The sequence below is a fragment of the Aegilops tauschii genome, chromosome 1 (assembly GCF_002575655.3).
Source record: "Aegilops tauschii subsp. strangulata cultivar AL8/78 chromosome 1, Aet v6.0, whole genome shotgun sequence".
In the NCBI taxonomy this organism is placed as follows: Eukaryota; Viridiplantae; Streptophyta; class Magnoliopsida; order Poales; family Poaceae; genus Aegilops; species Aegilops tauschii.
This window is the reverse complement of record NC_053035.3, coordinates 4,294,989-4,322,124: the sequence shown is the minus strand read 5'-3', so window position 1 is coordinate 4,322,124 and position 27,136 is coordinate 4,294,989. Positions and strand designations below refer to the sequence as shown.

Below are 27,136 nucleotides of genomic sequence, written 5' to 3'. Positions count from 1 at the left end.
ACATGGAAAACCACGGGCATACAACTGTGGTCTACAAATACATAGACTTACAATGAGTCGTCAACTCATCCTGTGTGGCATGGCATGGCATACAAGAGGTATATATAGGTGGTGTATGAGTGACTTGAGTAAAAAATCGGAAATCTGAATCAGCCTCTGCTTTGACAGGCCCTGGTTTCTCACTAGGATTCAGACCTTATATCAGCATGCATCCCTTGCTGTAATATAAGCGCGCTGAAAGGCACGGAACAAGAAGTAGAAGATGGTCGTTGGATGAGTGTTTGGTATGCCTCCCGCATGGTTGGCCTTAATTGGGGAGAAGATTCCAAACAAGATAAGGCCAGCTTGATGAGCAGAGCTAAGCTATTCTCTTCTGTTGTTATTGGTGTTGTCAGCCGTTGGTCCAGAATATCTTTCACCATCATTGATTGTTCGCCGTTAGAAAGACTACCATCTAATAAATCCCTTGGATGCTTGCCCATCACTAGCTCTAACACAACCACCCCAAAGCTATAAACATCACATTTCTCTGTCGCAACAGATGTGTACGACAGTTCTACACAAAAGTGTAGAGATTATAAGAATCATGAACAAATGGATAGAGATGAATGCTTCTGACGTGAGAAGGGAGGTTATGCTAGTACATACCAGGAGCCATGTAGCCGTACGTTCCTGCTTGTGCACTCCAGTTTGATGAATCGGGCTTAAGAATCCTTGCCGTGCCGAAATCCGAGACAAAACCCTTGAAGGATGTATCAAGTAAGATGTTGTTGCTTGTGATATCTCGATGGATTATAGGTGGACTGCATTCGTGATGCAAATAAAATATTGTTTGAGCCACATCATTTGCAACAGCAATTCTCTTGTGCCAATCCAATTCCTTTGCTAGCTCCTCATTTTCCAATATCCTGTGGAGGCTTCCCTGTTGAATGTAGTCGTAGACGAGAAATTTATACGCTGGATGGGAGCAAAATCCATACATTTTGACAATGCTTCGTTGTCGGATCTGTGTTAAGATTTCCATTTCACTACGAAATCTTCTTTCATCATCCACCTCTTCTTCGGTCTGATGAAGCTTCTTCACAGCAACCAGCTGCCCGTCAGTTGTGCCTTGTAGACTTTGCCGTATCACCCTGTTCCAATGATGTACTTATCATCAAAGTCTTCTATTGCCCTTACAATATCATCAAATGCTAATCTTCCATCAAAATTCCAAACAGAGAATAGGTCCCTTGCTTCAGCAGTGACACCTTCCAAGTCATTGTAGGACACGTCTAAGTGTTGAAAGGCTCGCCATGCTTGCAAAGGAGGATGGAATGCTGCCACTGAATTGATTATGTGACAAATTCAGAAATTCTAGCATCTCCAACTTCCCAAGTTGTTGTGGCAACACGCCACTGAGGTTATTGTTGCTCACATCAAACATGATCTGCATGCCTGCTAAATTTCCAATCGCTCCAGGCAAACTCCCACCGAAGTTGTTATTGTTGATCTTCAAGGACCTTAGTTTCATGCAGGCCCCTAGTTGCTCAGGTATTGATCCACTCAGTAAGTTTGCAGATATATCAAGGTATTCTAGACTGCTTAGCTTTTCTATCTGTGTAGGTATGGATCCAGATAACTGGTTTGTTGATAAGTTCAGGCTATATAGATTTGTTAAAGTGGAGATATCTTGTGGGATCTCACCACTGAGATTATTAGAATTGAGTGTTAGCTCTACTAGGTTGGGCAGTTTAGAAAGGATTGGAGGTATGGAACCCGTGATCACATTTTTTCCCGGATCCAGTACTATTAGCAGGGAAGATGCACCTAGATTTGGTGAGATCGGCCCAGACAGTCTATTTGATGCCAAGCGCATCTCTGTGAGTTGTGGATATACACCAAAATGCTGAGATATGTCGCCTGTTAGTTGGTTTGACTCAAGGTGAAGTCGAACCAAACCTATATTGTCTTTAAACTCCTTGGAATGGGGCCATTGAACATGTTAGAAGAGACCATGAGATATTGAAGTATGCCACCTGAAGATATATTTGCGGGTAAAGGTCCTGAAAGTGAGTTGTTAGACATCCCAAGTACAACAAGGTTTATGAGATCTCCAAATTCTTGAGGAAGAGAACCTGATAATTTGTTACTAAAGATTTGTATTTCTTCGATGCTTTGCAACTTCCCAAAAGATTTTGGTATTGAGCCGGTTATCTGATTTTCCCAGAGTTGTAGTACTACTAGCTTGGAAATATTTCCTAAGCTGTCAGGAATAGAGCCAGATATTTGGTTGTCGAACAAGTCTAAATTCTGGAGATTCGGCAAGATGCCCAATTCTGAAGGTATTGTGCCTGTGATTTGATTTGTAAACAGAAAAAGTTCATTGAGCATAGTGAGGTTGCCTATTGCCGGTGGGATGGAGCCTGTGATTTGATTTTCACAGAGAGTTAGAATGTTCATCTTTATGAGATTTCTGATGAAGATTGGAATTGGACCTCAAAAAGCAATTGAACAAAGCTCACTACTGCAGGATGCTGCTAACGCGACACTACAATCAGAGACCCTTCGAGAAACTGTGTGCGATGCCATAATCGCAAACGGTGCTGTATGTAAACCGTCAGAAATGTATAAAACGTTTGCGATGACGGATGCATCAAACACGGTTCAGGTTTTAGTTCGTGTGCGATGAAGGGCATAGGGTTCAGTTCAATTAACTGTTTGCGATGCGGAGGAACAAAAGAAACGGGCAGCCAGATGAAGGCGTGTGCGATACACAGCATACGGTTCACTCGGATGAACTGTTTGTGATTAGGCAACACAAAAGGAATGGGTAGCCAGATGAAGGTGTGTGCGATATACAACATATGGTTCACTCGGATGAACTGTTTGTGATTAGGCAACACAAAAGAAACGGTCAGCCAGATCAAGGTGTGTGGGATATACGGCATGCGGTTCACTCAGATGAACTGTTTGCGTTGACACAAGAGTACAGAAACGGTTCAACTTAACAAGACGTGTGTGTTGTGCAATGGGATTGCATGCGGTTCACTCGACCCTTGTCGTCAGTGTGTGACCTCCGTGGCAACCGTTCGCTCGCAACCGTCCACCGACTCTTCGCCTTTCCCTCTCGATTTGGAACTGCTGTCGCACGCTAGCTCTTCCTCCCTCCTCCATTTGCTTCACCCTTCCTTCTGCCATTGTTTGATCGTCTTCTCCATGGAGGGAACAAGCCGGAAACGACCCTGTTATTCTTGCCCCGATCTGAATGATGACGCGGTGGAGGAACTCATTGATCGGTGCGACGTCATCACCTCGGTTAGCATGGCAGGTTCGTTCAAGACCATTCTCGACTCAACTAATAACATAATTACAAGGAACCCAAGGGTTCAGGAGCGGTTTGATCTCCCCTATCTTCTTTGCCGTGACCTTGCTGACCGGCGCGGGGACGAGGGAAGCCTCGCCTTGTGTAAGTTGATGCTGCTTGATAATGATACTTATGATGTTAAGATGCCATCGCTTGAGGGCAAGGCTTGGGCAGGCACAAATGGAGATTGGGTTGTTTATATTGGGTACAACTGCGAGTGGGAACTTGTGAATGTGTACACTCGTCACCGGGTTCCACTTCGAAAAATCTCAGACGACTGCCCAGAGGTTGAGTACACCGGTATTCTACGTGAGTTCAAATACGATCATGCTGACTGTCGTCTACGCAAGATAGCAATTTGTTGAGTTCCCAACCGCTCTTGGGGTTATAGGAATGCTTATGTTGTCGCTATCTTCGACAAGCTTGTTGCCGTCCTTCATGGTCGACTCGATGGATATTGCTCAAAAATCAGTTTCTATACACGGATGAGTACTGTGATGCAATTCAATACGAGGGTCTTGTGTTTGCTGCCACCACTCGTGGCACTGTTTTTGCATGGAATCCTCATGATTTCGGTACATTTGTCTTCCACCGTAATTATAATTGTTTCATCCACATGCATGCGGGTTAGCTAGTTTTTCTTTACTAATTAACCTCCTTGTGTTTCCAAGGTCCTGTGAACATTCCACCACCTATACTTGAAAATTTTATTCACGAGCATGAGGACGAGGAGGACCCATATACTCAGTGGCGCCTGGCAACTTATTCCGATGGATCACCTCTTCTTGGGGCACTGCCGATGTTACTGAGGAAGCATGTATTGTCTCGTATGGTCGCACTCTCCGGACCTATTCCAACATCCGTTGCAGGGTATTCGGATGGATACTCGTGTACTAGCGCCAACACCTTCTCCCTGGTTCAGTATTGAAAGTCTTGGAGAAAACTCGCTTTATCCAATGATGGTGGAAGGCGATCCAGCGGCTGTTGACACAACGTTACTACCATTTATGAGAAGCAACTGTATCTATACCTCGGACATTACTATGCTTCCCTACCGTCCCAATATGGGTATTGAAATAGGCCGCTTCAGCCTGAATGATCAGTCCTGCGTTGGTCTCGAGATTGACAGTAGCTAGCCCTTCCCAGAGAATCACTTCTGGTTCAAAGCAAGCGTTTCCAACGCCGACGAGTGGTTGAGCTGAAGTTCATTTCATCGCTTTGTTATTTGTAGTGTGAGAAAAACTTTAATAGAATGTTTTGTTGGAAATGATCTATAATCCAACGTGTATCCTCGTTGTCGTTGTGGGTTGATGACTTGTTGTATGTAATCAATGGTACATTTGCATATGCGTCCATGAACTCACGCCTGCTAGTGGTGTCCATATGAGTAGTGCTAGTGATTTAGTTGCAAAAATTAGATAGTGCTAGTGATTTGTAGCTGCATATTTTGACAAATTGCAGTGTTACAAGGTTGACAAATGGCAATGTTACTAGATAAATAAATGTCAATCTTTCCAGTTTGACAAATGGCAACATACCCAAAACAAATCTTACCCAATTGTTTGTACGTGGTTGCACACGGGTCATGCAACACAACCGTTTGCGTTGAAGGGATGCAGAAATCCTGCTCGGCACATTTTCCCTTGGCTTCCTGGGGAAGCTGTCGGTTTGCATACGGGTGTTCTAACGAAAACGTTTGCGATGAGTGTTTTATATTTAAAAACCATTGAAGTTTTTTCAAAAGAAAATCGTTTGATAAGTCTGTACATTAAGAGAGAAAAACGCAAGTTCGTTCAAACCATATCTTAAATTCAGCCACACTACGAATTTATATTCATATGATCGAGAATTCGAGATACAGTATTAAACCCCAAAAAAACTATTTCCGGCGGCGGCGGAGGCGGCGTGACGCGCCGTCGTTGTCGTCCTCCGGGACGTTGTTGTTGAAGTCTTCAAGGCAGCACAAAATGTTCTTCACTTGTAAATCAAACATCATGTCGTCGCCGATCGACGGGCGAGGCGCGGGAGGACGGCAACTGGCGCCGCTGAGAGGTAGCGGTCGACGGCAGCGTCCCATGCCGCTGAGGGGGGGGGGAGGCGCACGGGCACGGGCACGGCACGGGCGCGGCGGGTGCAGCCAAACGCACGGGGGCCGGCGGCACGGTGGGTGGAGGGGCGCGCACGGGCACGGGCAAGGGCGCTGGCGCTGGCATGTACACGAGCTCGCGCGGGTCCGCGGAGACCTCGCTGACGCCCGCGGCTTCCAGCTCTGCGATAGTGCTCGGCGACCAGCCCATCAATGCTACGGGGATGGTCGCTGGCGCGGGCGCGTGGATGGGAGCTGGGGCGGGAGCGGGGGCAGAAACCGCCGCGGCCAGCTTGTTCTGGGCCATGTCCATGAGGCCCCATTCCTCCTTATTTTCTATCTCCTCCGGCTCGGAGTCGACTTCACCAAACTTGAAGACTAGTGGCAGATGATCATTCTGCGCCATGGCGGTGGAGGTCTGGGGGGGAGGGGAATGGGAGGCGAACAGTAAGGCCGCCCGTATTAAACAGTGGCTCGGGCGCCATTAATGGAGAGGAAGACGGGCGGCCATGGAAGTCAAAGGGCTGGCTTCCCAGTGAGCCTGCGCAGCGTAAAGCTCGCACGCTTCCCAGTGAGCCTGCGCATTGGAGGACAGCTTGCACGCCTCTCAGTCAGCCTGCGCACCGGACTGCGCTTGCACGCCTCCCGTTTAGTCAAGGTCAAGCAGCTGTCCGCACGGCACCTCCTACAGCCATTAAAACCAAGACACATGGCGTCACGTGAATGGTTAACAGAACGCACACGTTTTGAATTATACAAACGTTTGAGATATTAAGTGGCAGCTATTTTTTCAAAATGACTTTCTTGGCTGTCATTATTCGAGTGTGCCTTCTCTCAAAATACACGAAAAATACGACATCATGTCGGGCGCCATCCATGATAACATGCCAAATTTCATGAATTTTAGACAAGTTTTGGATTTACTACAATTTAAAAACTAGGCATCTCAATGTTTTGTCGGCAATCAACGGTGCCCTAGTGTTTGAAATTCATTCCCATTTATTGCATGGGACCTAAGCATGCACCCAAGGACACATATTCGATTTTTCAACCAATTTATATGCACTGGAGCATGTGCATGTAGTTCAAATTTGAATTATGCACATAAATGCATTGAAAACTCAGTTAATGGATAAAAATGTCCAAAAGAACCCTAAAAAATCATAAAAATTGACACAACACTCTTGTTGTTCTATGTTGACACGAGAATTTTTTTGAAAGCAATAAGAGGCAGTGGATATCGTTTCGTCCCCAAAGGTGGGACGTTCCCTACCGAAACCATGATGCTTGTTATGAGAAGCTCTGGTTTGTGAGAAGTATATACCCAAACCTGCCCCAAACGGGACAAATTTTTTACCACGGCATGTTGATGCTGCTCCATGAAAGCATGCAAAGTTTCATGAATTTCAGACGAGTTTTGGATTTACTAGAATTTAAAAATGAGGCATCTCAATGTTTTGCCGGCAATCAACAGTGCCCTGGTGTTTGAATTTCATTCCCATTTCTTGCATGGGACTTAGAAATTCACCCAAGGACACATATTAGATTTTTCAACCAACCTTAGTGCATTGGAGCATTTGCTTGTAGTTCAAATTTGAATTATGCACATAAAATGCTTAGAAAACCCAGTTAATGCATAAAAATGTCCAAACAAACCCCAAAAAATCACAAAAATTGACACAACACTCCTATTGTTCTATGTTGACACTAGAAAACATTTGAAATCAATAAGAGGCAATGGATATCGTTTCGTCCCCAAAGGTGGGACATTCCCTATCGAAACCATCATGCTTGTTGTGAGAAGCTTTGATTTGTGAGAAGCTTATACCCGAACCTGCCCCAAACGGGACAAATTTTTTACCATGGCATGTTGATGCCGCTCCATGATAGCATGCCAAGTTACATGAATTTCAGACGAGTTTTGGATTTACTAGAATTTAAAAACCAGGCATCTCAATGTTTTGCCGGCAATCAACAGTGCCCTAGTGTTTGAATTTCATTCCCATCTCTTGCATGGGACCAAGAAATTCACCCAAGGACACACATGTGATTTTTCAACCAACTTTAGTGCATTGGAGCATGTGCTTGTAGTTCAAATTTGAATTATGCACATAAAATGCCTAGAAAACCCAGTTAATGTATAAAAAGGCCAAACGAACCCCGAAAAATTCCAAGATTGAACACAACACTCCTGTTGTTCTATGTTGACACTAGACATTTTTTGAAAGCAACAAGAGGCAACAAATATCGTTTCGTCCCCAAAGGTGGTATGTTCCCTATAGAAACCATCATGCTTGTTGTGAGAAGCTCTGATTTATGAGAAGCTTGTACCCAAACCTGCTCCAAATGGGACAAAATTTTCACCACGACATGTTGATGCCGCTCCATGATAGCATGCCAAGTTTCATGAATTTCAGACGAGTTTCGTATTTACTAGAATTTAAAAACCAGGCATCTCAACGTTTTGCGGGCAATCAACAGTGCCATGGTGTTTGAATTTCATTCCCATCTCTTGCATGGGACCTAGAAATTCACCCAAGGACACACATGTGATTTTTCAACCAACTTTGATGCATTGGAGCATGTGCTTGTAGTTCAAATTTGAATTATGCACATAAAATGCCTAGAAAACCCTGTTAATGTATAAAAAAGGCCAAACGAACCCCGGAAAATTCCAAGATTGAACACAACACTCCTGTTGTTCTATGTTGACACTAGAAACTTTTTGAAAGCAATAAGAGGCAACAGATATCGTCTCGTCCCCAAAGGTGGTACGTTCCCTATCGAAACCAGCATGCTTGTTGTGAGAAGCTCTGATTTGTGAGAAGCTTGTACCCAAACCTGCCCCAAATGGGACAAATTTTTACCAAGGCATGTCGGGTGCCGCTCCATGATACCATGCCAAGTTTCATGAATTTCAGACGGGTTTTGGATTTACTAGAATTTAAAAACCAGGCATCTCAACGTTTTGCCGGCAATCAACAGTGCCCTGGTGTTTGAAATTCATTCCCATCTCTTGCATGGGACCTAGAAATTCACCCAAGGACACACATGTGAATTTTCAACCAACTTTGGTGCATTGGAGCATGTGCTTGTAGTTGAAATTTGAATTATGCACATAAAATGCCTAGAAAACCTAGTTAATGTATAAAAAAGGCCAAACGAACCCCGAAAAATTCCAAGATTGAACACAACTCTCCTGTTGTTCTATGTTGACACTAGAAATTTTCTGAAAGCAATAAGAGGCAACAGACATCGTCTCGTCCCCAAAGGTGGTACATGCCCTATTGAAACCATCATGCTTGTTGTGAGAAGCTTATACCCAAACCTGCCCCAAATGGGACAAAATTTTCACCACGGCATGTTGATGCCGCTCCATGATAGCATGCCAAGTTTCATGAATTTCAGACGAGTTTTGGATTTACTAGAATTTAAAAATCAGGTATCACAATGTTTTGCCGGTAATCAACAGTGCCCTGGTGTTTGAAATTCATTCCCATCTCTTGGATGGGACCTAGAAATTCACCCAAGGACACACATGTGATTTTTCAACCAACTTTAGTGCATTGGAGCATGTGCTTGTAGTTCAAATTTGAATTATGCACATAAAATGCCTAGAAAACCTAGTTAATGTATACAAAAGGCCAAACGAACCCCGAAAAATTCATTCCCATTTCTTCCATGGGACCTAAGCATGCACTGAAGGACACAGATTTGATTTTTCAACCAATTATGCACCAGAGCATGTGCATGTAGTTTAATTTTGAATTGTGCACCTGAAATGGCTAGAAAACCGGTTTAATGTATAAAATGTCCAGACGAACCCTGAATAATTCCAATTCTTTTACGACACACATACAGTTGCATGTTCACTTCAGATAAAAGGTCTAGCAATTCAAACACCGTCCATTGCCGCTGTGACCTTATTTTGTAATTCAAATCAAGTAGATCCCACACAGTTTATTCTCACCAACCATGTGAGATGTAGTACAAATATCTTGGAGCATCGTCGGTGTATAGTACGCCTATGTCTTACGCGAGAAGGTGCGTCGGCTACAGTCCACAGCCGGCGTGTCAAGCACACGAGCTTGCTCCCCCAAAACTCCCGCCTCTGCATCCCTCTCTGCTTCAGTCCCTTGATTCAAATTTTCAGTAGCCCCGGCATTTTACTCCCGCCTCTGCATCCCTCGTAATCTCAAAAATATCTGCTCGCCCTTGATCCAAATTTTCAGTAGCCCCGCCTTGTTACTCTCGCCTAGTAAAAATTTTAGTTGCCGCAGTATTCCCTCAAACACAACCTCCACTCACGAGACACACACAACCCTTGAAACCATTAGTAGGTCGCCGCCATCGCCGGCCCCTCCATCCTCCACCTTTGCCTGTGTGCCGGGGAGCTCGAGTAGCCAATGGCCAAAAAGAGGTTTATCGCGGCCTTTTCGCCCGACGCCGGCGAGGTGGCCACCGAGGTGTCCCTGTCGTCCTCCGCGGGCCCGATCCGCCGTCGCCGGTCCCCCGATCCGCCCACCGCCGCGCCCCTACGCCGGTTCGAAGACTTCCCCGTCCTTCCCCGGACCCGGCAGCCGACGAAGTCCTACCTCGGGGTCCGACAGTGGCGGTGGGGGACGTGGGTCGCCGAGATTACAGATCGAGAGACCCACACCCGCCGGTGGCTCGGTAGCTTCCACACGGCTGAGCTCGCGGCCATGGAGTACGACCGCTGGTAGGTCCACTACCACGGCGCGACGGCTAGGCTCAATTTCCCCTTCGGCACACGTCCGGCCCACCTCATTCCGCCGGAGCCAGGGGTGGTGAGCTCGGCTATGGCGCGGGAGGACCGCGAGGCGTGGGAGCGTCTCGAGGCCGAGGCTGCCGCCGAGGCCTACATGCAAGAGCTCCGCCGGCAGCACCCGGAGCTCGTGGAGGCGGAGCGGGCGATCTTTGCCGGCGCGGAGGGCGACGAGGTTATCGCGCTCTCCTCTGATGACGAGGTCGAAGGCAGCGCGGAGGGCGTCGAGGTGGGCCCCCAGGACGAGGAGATCGACATCGACGAGTGGAGGAGTGCCTTCCCCATCGACCTCGACGACGGTACTGGCCCGGGCCCGGCTCGCGGCACACTGTACATGACGAGGAAGGATTGGCTCGACCTCTACTTCGACCGAAAGTAGTTTAGCTTAGTTAAAATTTATGTTTTATGTTCTGTTATGCAAAACTATCTATGTTTATGTTTGAATGCATGCTACTTTCGGTTGAACCTGCTTTGAACTTGATCAAATTGAAGTTTACAACCTTAAGTTTAGGTGATCGACTAGAAAAGGCCAAAAATTGCTGGAGTATACATATATCCACTAAGGGTTTTAGTCCTTTAAACTTTTTAAGGACCGCCTAGAGATGTCCTTATGACTTGTTTATTTCAGTTCTTCACAATGTGACGCTCTATATGTGCAACTATTTGCTGTGCAGTTCAATTTCATCAATAACAGTTTCAACAATACCACTATGAATTACGATATTTGGTTGCTGTTAAGGATATTGCAGTTAACATGCCTTTTCGTTTTTCAATTGTTGTTTAGCAACATGCATTGTAGTGAGTGACTAAATATGCAATCCCAGGCTACATAGCAACAAGGAAGAGTGTTACCTTAATGTTCTGATGATGTCTAGATATACATGTAATAAAATCTTATATAATGGGATGGATGGAATGTTGTACTACATCATTTTTCAATTGTTGTTTAGCTTCTAATATTAACTTGGTGCTTCTAGGTACATATATCATTGTCAAAGATCCACACTTCGACCCTTTCTGCGCATGGGGCAATGAGATATTCATGAACCAACATCTAGTGAGGAAACTGATAAAGATTGTTACTAAAATGGGTCAAAAGATGTGAACCGAACTATTTGTTTACACTTTATGCAAGACAACAGTGAACTGCAGGATGGTAAGTAAGAACCCTGTAGCCTTCTTTTTACTGCCCGTAATGAGTTGTGTTAGATGACAATATCTGAACCTTTTTTCTTTTGCAGTGGATCCTGAAGCAGTTTACTCAAGATTACCTCTCAAACTACATGATTGGCGGCCGGCCTTCACAAGGGGTTGGACTAGAGTCCTGCATGCCGCATCGAGGAGAGCACAATAGGGCCATTCCGCTTCACCTTGTTCAGCAACTGGAATGTCTGTCGCCTCTTTCTTTACCATCTGTAATAGTACAAGTATAGAACCCTGGTACATCATTCTTTATTTGGTGCTTCTGTAATTCTTAAACATATGTATCTGTGAATCGAATAATGCATTGGTTGTTTGAACCTGATGGATATGAATAAAGCTATAGCCTACTTTCAAGTTTAAATTAGGTACAATTTTAAATAGTAGTAATTAAATTAGCGCGAAATTACGTTGTGCAGGTCATTACGGCACACACGGTTGGTAAAACACAAACGTTTGCGATATACACCATAATCCGAGACAGTTCACAGAGAGGAAACGTGTGCAAGCATGCACACAGTTGCCGTTTGCAAAGCGTGTGTGATGTCAGACACTATCACATACGGTGCGGGAAAACTAAATGTGTGTGATTGTCTACCTATCGTACACGGTTTATAATCATGAACTGTTTGTGATGTGCCAGGCATCGTAAATCTCCCATGCCTGGAATCTGCCTGGAAAGCACCCGTGCCTAGAATCTGCCTGGTTTTAGGCAGAACCACAAAACTCCGACTGCGATGGCAATGCGAGCACAAACGAGTAGCAATGATGAAGCGTTTGGGATATTCGAGATATCAGAAACGGTTATATAGGGACAACTGTATGCATCAAAGCTCCCTATCCCCGACGGTTTCTAGGTCGTGTGGGAAGGACCCCCCTATCGCCCACACTCACTTGGCGACGGTTCCAAATGCCGTCGCGGAAAAGGGTAAAAAACCGTTTGTTTAGGACCGACACGCACCAGTGGCTGAAGAATTTGCAAACGAACTAGCCTGCCTAGTTCTTGGGGTATTGGCCCTGAAAGTTGATTACCAAACAGGCACAAAGTGTTTAGTCGGGTCAGATTTCCAATGGTTTTTGGTATCAAACCGCTTAAGGTGCTGTTGCTCAGCTCTAGAATTTGTAGGTTGACAAGGTTTCCTATCTCCTCAGGAATGGGCCCTGATATCATGTTTTGGTGAATGAGAAGATAAGTTAACATTGTTAGGTTACCCAGAGACGCAGGGATATGTCCTGTGAGTCTGTTAAATAAGAGCTCAAGCAGCCTGAGACTTTGTAGGTCACCAATCTCGTAAGGAATTTTGCCTGTGATCTGGTTGTGGTGAAGGTTAAGTACCGAAAGTGCTGTTAGGGAGCCGATACTAGCGGGTAGTGCACCACGGAGACTGTTATTATGCAGGTCAATCTGTGGGAGGAATGGAAGAGCCGAGAAGTTGAGCTCACCAAGCTGGCCATGGATGCCAGCATCCGGCAAGGAGATGTTGGTCACCACCCAGGGCATGCGGCGGCCATGCCGAATAGTCGTGCACACGATGCCCGTCTAGTTGCACGGGCTGGTGTTTTCCTGCCAAGAGCTCATCTGCAGTGGTGGGCTTGCAAGTGTAGCTTTCCAGTGGAGGAGGGCCATGTGTTGAGACCTCAGTGAGATCCCTCCATGGCGCGCCGCATGTGCTTCTTCCAATAGAAGAAGGCATGGCACCAGCAGTAGGCAGAGGTACAACATAGGTCTCATTTTGCTGCCTAGTGTTTGCATCTGGAATTCGAGAATGTGTTTGGTTGGGGGATGTGATTCAATACATAATGCAACTACATTGATGAGTATATAACCAGCATGTCTCCCAATTTTAAGAGCTCCCCAGTCAACACACACCAGTTGAGTGCAGACGTTTTTTCGAAAAGAAGTTGAGTGGAAGCTGCACAACAGCTGAGTGGAGGCTATTTTTTCCCAAAAAGGAGTTGAGTGGAAGCTTTTTTTTCTTTACTTTGGCAGCTGCTGCCGGGCTACCTGTTTTTCGTCTTCAGTGTCGCCTCTTTTTCTTTCCTCATGGCCGTGGAATTTATTTTGAAAGCATTTGAAGGCAGGTGTATAAGGGTACCCACAGCGTACATATACTGATAATATCTTTCCGAATTCTCCTCCGTCTACAACTTATGCACTCAATGAACTTGAGTTAACATTGCAGTAGAGTTTTCATTTGATAGTATCTCCTGTGATTGGTTTGACAGTATTTCTTTGTTTATTTGATCATGTAACTTGTAACTGCTTCAGTTATGGCCACTCCATGAAGACATTGGACCAGCTTATCTTGAGCTATTCTCTAAAGTTTAACTCTTATTCGCTTTTCAGCTAGTATATAGAACGTAAGATTTAGCTCAAGGATTTGTGGCGCAATGCAAATTGGGGGGAAATTTCCGTGCTGGAATTTTATCGATGTTAAAAATAAAGGTTTGTATGTTGAATTTTGGTCAATACAAATCCTGGACCCCAAGTCTTGTTGGAAGTCATACATCTGAGTAAAAAATGAGGTACAACCAAGCAACATCATGGCCACACTGACTGAAGAAAAGTTCCAGGCTCAAGTGGGTTGATTAGCTAAATTTCTACTACTAGCGCTTTCTGTACGTGATTGCCGTGTAACATCCAACACGACCATATGCCCAGGCATGCACCCCTTGTAATTTACAAGTAGTGAAAACTGTGCAAATTATTACTGTTGCTTCCATACTTCTTTGGTAGCTCATAGCAGTGCATAAAGATGTACAGTACAAGATAGCAGAAAAGGCAGTAGACACTTATGCATGCGGCGAAGAAGCACAGTAATTCGAGGGTATCTTCAATGCACCTCTCATAACTTTGAAAAGGATACTTCCATCTATTAATCATTAGATAATATGTTGTTCCAGGTCAGTCAGTCTCTTATGAGTATACACATATATGGAACCTTGTCTCAGAGCAAATGACAACTTTGTCTCAGACACGACTATTATTATGTTTAGCCTGGTGGACTGCAAGTCTTGTTGGAAGTCATGTCTCGCAGGAAAATAAGCAATTCATGGCCTGTACAACCGGGCAGCATCATGATCACATTTGACTGAAGAAAAGTTCCAACACGCTCGATTCGGTAAACTTCCACCACCGGCGCTTTCTATGGGTGTTCATAACATCCAACACGCGAATATACCCAAGTATGCCCCTTTGTAATATACGAGTAGTCCATAGTTTGCAGAAAGCGGCGTGATCCAAGTATTGATCTCGGCGTTATACTCTGAAATATCTAGGGTTCTAGTAGCTGTAGATTGCATAACCTCCTTACGGGCAACTGCCAGCCATATATAGCCCCGGTATGGCAATACCCATGTCGGTACATTCATCGTTCGGGGGAAGGAGTTTGGACCGAGTTGGTGTGCAACATTTTGGCCGCCTCCCACTTATCCCACATGGATTCCTAATTCATCAGATGGATAATATACCACCTTGGTTGGTAGTGTTCTACTTCTACCTAGGTTCCCTTCCCCATACTTGGGCCGATACGGGTCCGATCATATGGTCTTTGCTTCTTTGAGGTTTCATTAATTTGATTTACTATCGTCACCTAGCTCCTGTCAGAAGTGTACGTGTTGGGAATGACTTAAGTGCGCGCACTAGTGCAGAACCGGGCTTTAGTACCGGTTCGTAAGGCCCTTTAGTGCCGGTTCTGCAACCGGCACTAAAGTGTGGGGACTAAAGCCTCCCCTTTAGTACCGGTTCAACACGAACCGCCACTAAAGGGCCACCACGTGGGACTAAATGATTTTTTTTTGAAATAAAGCAAAAACAGCCCACCTACTGGGCCGGCACGGCCTGCATACGACTAGAAACCCAACCTCTAGTTGGGCCAGGATGCAGGCCCGTACGGCCCAGTAGGCCCCACAGGGCAGAAGACTTGCAATAGGCCCACAAAGGCCTGCTTAGAGAGGAGCTCGACATGGTAGCCGCGGCGGGGCTTATAAACCGGTGCGAGCTCCTCTCAACTAGCGAGGTGGGACTAAACATTGTGCACTACGGGTGGCAGCGCACCCCTTTAGTACCGGTTGGTGGCACGAACCCGTACTAAGGGGGGGGGGGTCTTTAGTACCGGTTGGAGCCACCAACCCGTACTAAAGGCCACCACCTCTTTAGTACCGGTTCGTGGCACGAACCGGTACTAAAGGTTCGTCACGAACCGGTACTAATGAGCGCCGCCCGCCTAGCCATTGGAACCGGCACTAATGGTCACATTAGTGCCGGTTCAATTACAAACCGGGACTAATGAGCTTCACATTAGGCCCTTTTTCTACTAGTGGCGGTGAAAACCAATAATTTAATAAACTAGGGACGATGGTGTAATCAACATCAAGACCAAGTTGGAACAAAATGAATGAAATAAGGTACAGTATTTGACAATTAAGTAACATATGTTCTATTTATGATTCCAAATGGCGACACAACTTTTGTTATCAACCAACACAACCACTTGGTCCACCATAGTTGAACATATAACCCTTCTTATATTGGAGAAATAAATTATTTGCTCTATAACAATCTGGCCTATCAACTAACTTGACCATGGGAATGCCAAAGAGGTCGGAAGAATGACCATTTGGATTGTAATTCTGAATGTGCTTGAAGTACGCAGATTTCTTATCGTCATAATCGGGGAAGTGGCCGCTACCCATTGGTGGACCATATGCATTCTTGAAGTAATTCACGAATCCAGTCAACACTACTAGAAAAACGGCTATAGCTAATATGGACATTAATGGCTCACCATGTATGTGGTGCGCCACTGATATATAGCAGTGGCGCACCAGATACAGGTACGCCATTATTGACATATTACTAATGGCGCACCTGGTGTGTGGTGTGCCATTACTAGTTTTGAAAAAAAAAATTGTTAGCAGTGGCGCACCAGGGGATAGTGCGCCATTACTAGTTGACATAGTAATGGCGCACCTGTACAAAGTGCGCCATTACTATGTGTATGACTGGGTCAAACCTTGGTCAAACTTAGTAAAGGCGCACTTTGTGTAGGTGCGCCATTACTAAGTGCACCATTACTAACTTTGACCAAGTCATACACATAGTAATGACGCACTTTGTGAAGGTGCGCCATAACCAAATGCACCCCCTTGACCGCCTTTTCAGTTTAAAAATAAAATAAAAGAAAATGATGGAAATGTCAAAAAACTAAAAGAAAATAAGTTTCCCACGTGATATGTGGTCTAGTTATTGGGAAAATTTACAAATATGAATTTTGACTTTATTTGCAAAATCTCTCTGGAATTTAGTAAAATGGGCATAACTTTTGCATATGAACTCGGATTAAAAAGTTTTTATATGAAAAATCATCTACTCGAAAAGTTTTTTATATGGAACCCCGTTGAAGATTTTCAGAATCCCCAAAAACCTAACAGAATAAAAGATACGGGGCTTTTAAGATCTAGAGGGGGAAAAATGGAAAAAAATTCAAACTTAGTAATGGCGCACCATTCGCTAGGTGCGCCGCTAGTAACAGAAAAAAAATTGGTTTCGATTTTTTTTTTTGAAAAATGTTCAAAATATGATACGTAATATGACCGGGAAGTTTGAAATATTTTTACAAAATTTCATCACACTCATGAACATGAACAAAGTCATAGACATCAATAAGGTTTAATAGGATTGATATGATAGATATATCAACAAGTGCCTGTTAAGTGAGCTGGTCCTGGGGTTGGATAGAACCGAGAAGTTAAGCGTGCTCGGGCTGGAGTAGTGTGAGGATGGGTGACCTTCCGGTTGTTTGACCATGGAGTGCGATTTGACTTGAGATTAAGCATATTGACTCGAGATTAAGCCATAGTGACCCGATATTAAGAAAAAAACGAATTTTTTTTTGATTTTTTTTAAAATAAATTGAAAAAAAATTTTGAAAAAATTTTGAATTTTTTTTTAGTAATGGCGAACTTCTATGTGGTGCGCCATTACTAAGTCAGATAGTAATGGCGCACTTCTAGGCATAGTAATGGCGCACCAAATGTGCGCCATTACTATTTGTTACTAGTGGCGTGGTAATAGTGGCGCACCTATATTGCGCCATTAATGGCAAAAATAGGTGCGTCACTAACAGGCCTTTTTCTAGTAGTGCAAGGCTTGTATACGTGGTGTTCCGGGGCAAAGCTTATTTGAAGAATGTCCCAAGAATGATGGTTTTTGTAAATCGTGACGGTACACAACCCAATCTCTGGAATTTCGATCCTGTAGTCAACAACGGATTGATCACATCAGTGAACAATAAATTTCATGTACGAGAAGAGTAGAGAACATGTTATTTGCAAGAATCTTTGGTGGCGTACAATTTCCTAGATTCCAATGTTCCATATTTTCTTAATAAAATACAAAGCATGGTACTTAGTAAACATGTGAATTTATGCCTAACTAATTTTAACATTCATAAAATCTATCTTTGTTAATTTTAATCCTCTATTCTTAAATAGTTGCAATCCACTGCCTATTTTTCCTATTCAAGCAGCCATGCCACGTCAATAAGTCATACATGTTAGTTATAAGTGTACTTTTCTTTTCTATGTGTGCTTGTTTTTCCTATCCATGCAGTCCTGCCACGCCAGCAAGTCATGCATGTCCATCATAAATTACTGTTTTTGCATTTATTTTTTGTTGTCATGAATGGATTATATGTTGGATACTCTGAGGATACCTTATGCAGTTCATGTTTCACATTTTTGTTAGAAAAATGGAATTCTGTTAACTACAATCCAACCTTTTTCTCTTTTGTAGTTGCTCTTATAGCATCTATTTACGTGATTCATTCGATGAGGTTGCTGCAGGAACGCGCATGTATCATCTACTTATTGTAGAAGTAGTAGCACATTTGTGAATTTTTATAGATATGGTAATCTCCAGAATTGGACAAATGGTGCACCTTGTTGAGGCTAAGCCTAACGTAGTGGTCTTGTCCGCCATAAATTGATGGAGGAGCCATGGCTTGTCCACGCACTAGATTAGCTCGACTTGCAGGAACAAATCCTGGGCACTGCAAGTTGTAGCATCCCTTCGATTTTGTTTTTTGATAGAAAGACTGTAAGGGAACCCCTACAGTATAATTGATGCAACAAACCCAAATTGCAAGTACTATGCCTTGAACCTGGGTGGGTGGGAAGGCATCAACCCCTCCCCACCACTAGGCTATGCCTTAGTCTGCCCCCTTCGATTTTGTTAGGGCATATTTCTCCCTTAATGATTTTGGTGATTGATGACAATGCGTTTACGGACTAATCATGTGCATTGAGCATTTCCGATATTCATCTATATGGCACGAGACGATTTCTACCCCACGGTGTTTAAAGTGAAGACGGTGTAGTTCTCTTTCGTTTCAGTTTTGGTGGACTTGAGTCGTAGGAGATACCGTACTATCCAGAGGGGGTTCGTATCGGAAAGGCTAGGGTGGAATCAACACGTACACGTCCCCTTTGCACCCCCTAATCTTTCCTGCATCTTTGGAGGATCCTCCGTTATCTTGGAAGTGGGCAAGATAGGGAAACCGCGGTAGTAACGCGGCTCCGAGCGGCAGTACCGCCTAGAACCACATGAGGTAGTACCGCTCTGTCACAACGGTACTACCGCCCGGGGCTCCAGGCAGTAGTACCTCTCTGGTGCCGTGCTAGTGCCGCCTCGATTCGAGAGCGCCGCTTATCGTGTCGGGATGGGCGGCAGTAGGAGCGGCAGTAGGGGCGGTAGTACCGCTCGTAAGCGGTAGTACCGCCCTACCACCGCTTCTAGTACCGCTCAGGGGCTCTCTCTCTCCCGCCCCTTCTCCTCTCTCTCTGTGCGCAGCACCAGCGGTACTACCACTGGGCCAAGCGGCAGTACTACTGCCTCGAGCGGTCGTACCGCTCCCATGAGCGGTAGTACCGCTCTATGCGGGCTGAGTTGTGGGATAACGGTTGAATTTGATTCCCCACTATATAAGGAGGTCTTCTTCTCCAAGAAGACTTACCTCTCCCATTCCTAAACTCCATTGTTGCTCCAAAGCTCATTCTCGCCCGATCTCTCTCCCTAGCCAATCAAATTTGTTGATTTTCTAGCGATTGGTTGAGAAGGCCTCGATCTACACTTCCACCAAGAGAAATTTGATCCCCCCACTAATCCAAGCACTACAAGGATTCCGGTCTATTGCAACAAAATTTATTGCTACAACTACGTTTTGTTGTAATAAAACACAATATTACCACAAATTCTCCGCTTGTGGTAATAGGCTGCACATTTTGCCATAACTTAGCTTCGTCGCGATAAATACTAACTTTGTTGCAATACAGGCCTCATATTGCAACAAACTGTATCGACGTTGCAATATGGTAGCGGTATTGCGACAAACAAATTCTGTTGCACGGGGGCGGTCATTTTGTTGTAATAGAGACTAGGTATTTCAACAGAATAACTATTCGTGGCAGTATTCGAAAAGATATTGCAACACCGGCGTGACGTTACATTAGTTACAAATATTGTAGCAAAAAAGTGGCTACCTATTGCAACAAACTGCATCGGCGTTGCAATATGGTAGCGATATTGCGACAACCAAATTTCGTTGCGCGTGGCAACCATCTTGTTGTAATAGAGACTAGGTATTTCAACTGAATAACTATTTGTGGTAATATTCAAAAATATATTGCAACATTAGTGTGACGTCGCATTAGCTACAAGTAAAACAGTGGAAAATATATTATTCAAATTTATAGATATTAAGTTATGATTTTTGCAAGCTTTAAGGAGTAATTAAAATATATTTTAATTGCACCAATTTCAATTAACCAAAACAATGGGAAAAGTTTACAAATGGATAGAACACACTTTCTTGATAGGAATATATATTTAATTTGTTAAATTTGGATTTGAAATGACCAAGTTGTTGCCATTCTAAAACTAGGGTGTTTTCTGCCAAAACAGGGACTTGTCAGATCAAAACCAAAAATAGAGGGGGCCTGGTGTGAAAATTGCCAGATCCAGATCTGTAGCTGAATCTGATCGAGGACTTCTATAGCCGCAACCGCTGACCTGCGGGCCCATGACCTCGCTGGGGCTGACTGGCGCGGGAGGCATCCACGGTGACCTCCAGGGGCGATGACAAGTGGGGCCGACCACCGCGCAGTAACCAAAAAAATGTGGAGGACTTCGCTTGCGCAGGGATTCGAACGCTCGTCCTCGGTGTTGCAAATGTTGGTGAACGCACTGGGGTCTCATGTAAATAGCTGGTACCGTCCCTATCAAGAATTCAGCTACCGGTGAGTAGTGTCTCTTGTCCATTTAGTGGTTTGTGTCATTAAGTTGATTTTAAAAGGCTGAATCATATGGTTCGCTATACTTTGAATAAATTCTATGAGTATGGTATACTTATTTGGTTATTCATTGCAACTTGGGAAGGCTCAATCAGGGCCGGTTCTATGTTTTGGAAGGCCCTAGGGCAAACTCAGACGACATGGCCCCGAAGTCCTAAAATTACACATTAGAACCCTAATCATCTGCATTGAATCTAGCGATGGATGAATTACTTGTGAAAGGCTGGACAATGAACTCGTGGCCGTAGTCTCGCGGATGGCCGGACGTGAGGGCCAACGCAGCGCGACGGCGGCACTCCAGGTCGCCGGCAAGGGCGCATGGCAGCGGCGCAAGACCTAGCCAACGAAGAATCCCGAGCGACGGCCGACGGTTGAGGAAGAGACGAAGGCATAAAGCGATGCGATTGATGCGTGCGGCCGGCCGACTTCACCTTTTTTTTGAGGGGTAGAACTAAATTTTATTCATCAAACTCCACAACATGTGGGATACGGTTAAGATCATGGGATTGGTCAAACCAGAAGTGGCGTCCCGAATCCAAAGACAAAGAAAATTTAGCTAAGCTATGAGCTTCTACATTCACTTCCCTACGTTCAAAAGTAAAGAAACATTGAAAAGGTTCTGCTTGACTACGGATCTCACTAATGATAGCACCGTATCTTCCCCGAGCGTCCTTGTTGATGTCTGAGATAACTTGTTTTGAGCCCGAGGCCACGATGAAGCTTTGTAGATGCAAGTCCTCAGCGAGTGCAAGGGCCTCGCGGTATGCGATCACTTCGAGGGTGGCTGGATCGTCAAGCCCTGGGATCACCAAAGATGAGCTTGCTATGAAGTTCCCTTGTCTGTCCCTGCACACTGCTGCAGCTGACCCTCTTTTGCCCGGACGAACTCCCGCGTCCACATGAATCTTTGCGAAACCCGGTGGTGGGATCTTTGGTAGTCGTCTAGGCTCTCTTGGGGGCACAACAGAAACTGATGGGCGGCTTTCCTTGCACATGTCAAGCTCAGCTATGAATCTTCTGATGAATAAATAAGTCGCTTGAGGTGAGTGAAACATGCCCTCGTGTATCGCTTGGCGCCTAGATGACCATATTGCCCATAAAGTTACAGCGATGAGCACGGACTGGTGATGCTGCAAGGATTCCATGAGGATAAATAGCCATTGCTTTGCATTCGGTTCTGTCGTGCTAAGCAGCTGCTGCGCTAGCTCCTCATCCACCAGTGCCCAAGTACATCTCGCGACGGTGCAGTTGATGAGAGAGTGCCTCCACGAGTCCTCCGCCCCGCAAAGTCCGCAGCAAGAAGAGTCCGTCATTTTTCTGTGGGAACACACATCTTCCGTTGGGAGGGAATGCTTCGACAGGCGCCAGAGAAACATGCTTATCTTGGAAGGAACATGTGTCTTCCATAAAATTTTCCAGGAGCTTTCTTCAGCCGACGTACTCGAGGAGGCAGGACGTTCTTCAAGCCATGCTTCCCTAAGTTGGATTGTTGAGACCAGCATCCGGTAGGCTGATCGGACCGAGAAGTTTCCTTTGTTTTCAAAATGCCACGACCAGAAATCGCTGATATTTCGGGTGCAAATAGGAATCTGAATAATTGCCTGGATGTCCATCGGCATGAAAACCTGCTGCAGCCTTTGCATGTCCCATGATGCATTTGTGGAGTTGATCAGCTCCGAGACATGCACCAGAGGGTTAGGAATCAGACTTCCGTAGGGTCTAAGCATGTGATCGCGAAGGACCCAATTATCCGCCCATATGTCAGTCGTTTCTCCATTGCCGATTCTTCTGATCAGACCCTGTTTCAAGACGTCTCCGCCTTCTACAACATCTCTCCAAATCTGACTCGGATGTGAGCCCAAGGGTGCATGCAATATAGAGATGTTAGGATAGTACACACTTTTTAGAATCCTTGCACTTAGAGATTCCTGGTTCTGTAGCAGCCGCCAGGCCTGCTTGGCTAGCAGCGCCAGGTTGAAGATCTCAATATCTTTGAAACCCAGTCCCTCATTCCTTTAGGATGTGTCATAGTTTTCCAAGAAACCCAATGTGGTTTCCTTTTACCTTCCTTGCTTCCCCACCAGAATTTTCTTATCAACATGTTCAAGTGTTTCGCACAAACCTCTAGTTAATTTGAAGCATGACATCGAGTAGATCGGGACTGCTTGGGCCACAGCTTTAACTAGTACTTCCTTCCCTGCCATCGACATGGTGTTCTCAAACCAGCCCTGGATTTTATTCCAAAGGCGGTCCTTCAAATATTTGAATGCTCCGTTTTTTGAGCTCCCAACATCAGATGGCAACCCCAAGTACTTTTCGTTGAGGGTCTCATTGGGACATTCAAAACAGACTTAATATCATTCCTTGTGCTTTCAGGCACACCCTTGCTGAAGTAGATAGAAGATTTTGCATAATTCACCCGCTGCCTCGTGGCTTGACAATATGTGTCCAAGAGCTGGTTCACCTCATTAGCACCCGTACTATTTGCCTTAAAAAACAGCAGGCTGTCATCAGCGAATAATAGATGGTTCACATGCGGTGCAGAAGCTGCCACTTGTAGACCACATAAGTTGGATGACTCTCTTTGAGATTTTAAGAGGCACGAAAGGCCCTCTGCTGCTAGCAAGAACAAGTACGGGGAAATACGGTCCCCCTGTCTGATTCCTCGTGATGGTGAAAGTTCTTCGAGCTTTGTCCCATTAAACATAATTGAAAATTTGACCGTAGTCACCAGGCTCATTATAATACTCACCCATCTTTCCGTGAACCCGAGCTTTAGCATGATCGCTTTCAGATAGGGCCACTCAACCCGATCATATGCTTTCATCATATCAAGTTTGAGTGCACATGACTGGTGTTTCTTAGCCTTGTTTCTCTCCATGAAGTGCAGACATTCGTAAGCTATGATGATATTATCCGTGATCAACCTTCCTGGGACAAAAGCTGATTGCTCCTCTGAAATTATCTCCGGTAAAACTAGCTTGAGACGATTGGAGATTACCTTAGATGCTATTTTGTAAAGAACGTTGCACAAACTTATTGGTCGGAACTGTGACAGTTGTGCCGGGTTCTTCACTTTTGGAATTAGGACCAGTATGGTGTCATTGATGCATGAGGCTGACTCTCTGCCATCAACTATTCTTAGTACTGCCTTGGTTACATCTGAACCACACACTTCCCAATGACGCTGGAAAAAGTGGGACGGAAACCCGTCAGGCCCCGGTGCCTTAGTGTGGAACATCTGAAATAGAGCACATTTGACCTCCTCTGCAGTGTACGGTGCATTAAGCTGGGTATTCATGGCTGCTGTCACCTTGCACGGAACCGTAGACAAGACCCGGTCCATATCCGAGACGCCTTCAGAGGTATACATATTTTTGTAAAAGTCCCTGGTCATAGTCTCCATTTCAACTGGGTTGTCTGTCACCTCGCCATCCGGTCTTTCCAAGCTCTTGATTTGATTTTTTCTCCTCCGCTTGCTAGCACGTAGATGAAAGAAGTAAGTATTTTTATCCCCGTGCATTAACCATTCTAATCTTGCCCTTTGGCGCCAGAGGATTTCCTCGCGGTGGTACAGTTCCACCAGGCGGTCCAAGATTTTTGTCTCTTCTCTGCATGGTCCAGATCGTCCTTGGATCTCCCGCATCGCCTGTAGCTCCTTTCACAGCTTCGCTATCTCCTGGCGTACATTGCCGAACTGGGTTCTGTCCCATGTAGTGAGATTCCCCGACAATGCATGCATTTTTTGTCGCAACTCGTCAACTGTTTCCCCGGGAGTCTGGGCCCAGCCGGTCTCTATCACCGTGGACAACGACGGTTCCCTCTCCCAGCAAAGCTCGTACTTAAATGGCCGGGGGACCCGCCTGCATGTGGAGTCATGCAAACGTAGATGGATCGGTACGTGGTCGGAAGTAGCTGCAATTTTGTGCTCAAGGATCGCGCCGGGGAAAGCAAGCATAGCTGCTGGGCTGGCCACACAACGATCCAGTCTCACTCTTGTGTACGATCCGCCTGCCACCTTTTTTCAAAAGTCCATGGGGTTCCCTTGTAGCCGATGTCCGTAAGGCCACAAGTATCCAGCGCGTCCCGAAAAGCATCCATCTGCGCCTGACTGCGATTCCCCACACCGTCATGTTTGTGCAAGTGTAGCACTTCATTAAAATCTCCCAAAACAAACCAAGGCAGATTATTTGCTCCAACTATCCCTCTCAGCGTGCCCCACGTCTTGTATCTCTCGGGAACTTGTGCTTCCCCATAGACAAAGGTTAGCCTTGTTTTTGTTTCAACCATATCATCCACCGTCACATCAATATGATACTCTGAGTAGCTCACAACTTCAAGATTTATTTCTTCATTCCAGAAAATACCAAGACCCCCACTTCTACCACTACTACTCACAGCAAAACTTTTATTAAAACCAAGTGAGCCTACCAAATTCTCAACTCTCGATCCCTCTATTTGGGTTTCAAGGATACAAACTATAGAGGGGGCAAGTTGCCTCGTCATATCACGAAGCTCGCGAATTGTCGCGGGCTTGCCAGCCCCGCGACAATTCCAACATAGAAGACTCATTGCGCTAGGCGCGACTCCCCTAGGGAGCCCGCCAAACGCGCATCAAGATTGTTGGTGGTAGCTGTGTTCTTCGTCGGGGTCGGTGGACTTGGTTTGTTTCTCTTTGGGTCCTGCTTCGGCGGAGGGCTGCTGGGGTTCTCAGTTGGCAGCAGGAGCAACATAATGTTTCCCTGCTTAGCAGAAACTGGGACAATCTGGTTGTTCTTCAGGTCTACCCCTGCCGGTGCTCCCCTTTTCTTGCTCCCATCTGCATCATCCATTGCCACATCCCTGCCTGTGTATTCGCTGCTCTCTTCCTCATGATCATATGAGTTGAACTGGGAGCTTGTGCGTCCACCGCCTCTACCCCCATGGCCTCTGCCTCGTCCACCCCTTGTTCCACTTCCTTCTCCCGGCCCTCTTCCTGGACCTCTGAACCATGTAGCCCTTAGGTCCTTGAAGACCAACGCTTTCGGGGGGTGAACCCCGTCTCCACACTCCTTGAACAGATGCCCAAGGTTTCCACAAACAGCACACCAATCCGGTAGCCTTTCATACTTGACTCTGAAAATTACTCGTTCTATTGAATCCTTCTTTTTAACCACTAGCGAAACCGCGCTCTTGAGAGGCTTGGTGACGTCAATCCTCACCCGGACACGAACAAAATTACCTTCAAAGTCCTGAGATTTTGGTTCCGCAAATATGAATTCTCCCACTGTTGATGACAGGGCTTTAACCTTTGAGAAGAAACCATCAGGAAGATCATGGATTTGGATCCAAATATCAACCTTGTTGAGCTCCACGAGCGATGGTTTTGTGAATCCGTCATATGCCTCCAGAACGACTGCCTTCCCTTTCTACTGCCATGGTCCTTTCCCATCACCCGTTCCCAGTCACCTAGGCATACAAATTGGAGCGTATTGAGATTATCCTCAAGGGGTCTGAACTTCACCTCTTGTGCCAGATCCCAAGCCACCCTCATGTATCTGAAGAACCAATATTGACTGTAGGGTTTGTCGGTGTGAACCCTAGCGAGGGCCATCCATCTAGTCGCCTCCTTAGGCAACTCGTCATCCTCCACTACAACATCCTGTAGATCTTCTTCCTTCAATCCTAGCTCCTCCATCATTGCTTCGAGGTCGGTGATGGCCTGTCCCGAGCTCGACGCAGACTTGTCCATGGTTTCCTCTGGCCCGGGGGGTGTTGCGTTCCACGGGCGGTGCTCGTTCCGTAGCGATCCCGATCCCCGCGGCTCGCCGGCGGAGAGAGGGGCAGGGGAGATCAGATCTCTACGGCAAGGGCGTCGCCGTCGCCGAGAGGATACAAAACCCTAGCGAGAGGGGAAAAAATGCGTGCCGGCCGACTTCACCTAGCGCTAGCAATCAGCCAAAGGCAATTGGGCCTCCTTTTGTTCGTTTCCTCCCTCATATTTTTCCTACCTATTTGCTTGCTGGGCTATACATTACATGCATAGCAGATTATGGGCCCCTCCCCAGGCCTGGGCCCTGGGCGGTCGCCTCTCTGGCCATACGCCAGCGGAAACCCTATTTGCCGTTCTCTGCATCAAAAATAGGCGAATCCTATTGGACGCCCGTGTGCGGCAAGCTGTTTCCGTTCGCGTGCATGTTGGGCCGGCCCACTACGGGTTCGCTGCTGTTTCTTTCGTTAGTTTTGTTTCTTCCACGTTTTGGTTTTCTTTGTTTTTTTTTTCTAGTTTTGTTCCGGTTTTCTTCTTATAGTTTTGTTTTGTTTCTTCTGGTTTGGTTTTCTCTTGTTTCTCTTCTGGTTTTTGGTTTTTGTCCTGTTTTCCTCTTTT

General features: G+C 45.6%; 2 pseudogenes; both read right to left on the bottom strand.

Annotated features, from left to right (window-relative positions):
* Window positions 1-182: 182 nt before the first annotated feature.
* On the bottom strand, window positions 183-13,141 carry LOC109750465 (uncharacterized; annotated as a pseudogene).
* A 2,723-nt stretch (window positions 13,142-15,864) lies between these two features.
* LOC141041773 (protein neprosin-like) lies at window positions 15,865-26,500 on the bottom strand (annotated as a pseudogene).
* Window positions 26,501-27,136: the final 636 nt, after the last annotated feature.